The sequence below is a fragment of the Penaeus monodon genome, chromosome 30 (genome assembly GCF_015228065.2).
Source record: "Penaeus monodon isolate SGIC_2016 chromosome 30, NSTDA_Pmon_1, whole genome shotgun sequence".
Lineage (NCBI taxonomy): Eukaryota > Metazoa > Arthropoda > Malacostraca > Decapoda > Penaeidae > Penaeus > Penaeus monodon.
The window spans coordinates 3,988,533-3,988,818 of record NC_051415.1 but is presented as its reverse complement, the minus strand read 5'-3'; positions in this window follow the sequence as shown (position 1 = coordinate 3,988,818).

The following is a 286-nucleotide window of genomic DNA, read 5'->3' as shown; positions in this document are numbered from 1 at the left end:
GGGGTAGAGGTAACCTTACTAATTCTCCACTAAAGTAGCCAAAACCTTTCTTTATAAATATTAAAACATATATTAATGAACTCTATGATGACGGAAAAAAAAAAAGTGAGAGGGGAGATGTCTAAAAAATAAAGGACGATAGTATGGCGACATTTAGTTGGAGCAACGTGTAAGGTGTGAGGTGACACGCTCGGCATCCGGCGTCGAAAATCGTTCAGTTCTCCTTGCCTGAGGTGGCATGACAGTTAACTGCAGAATCTTTAGCTGCATTGAGTGAAGTAGAGTC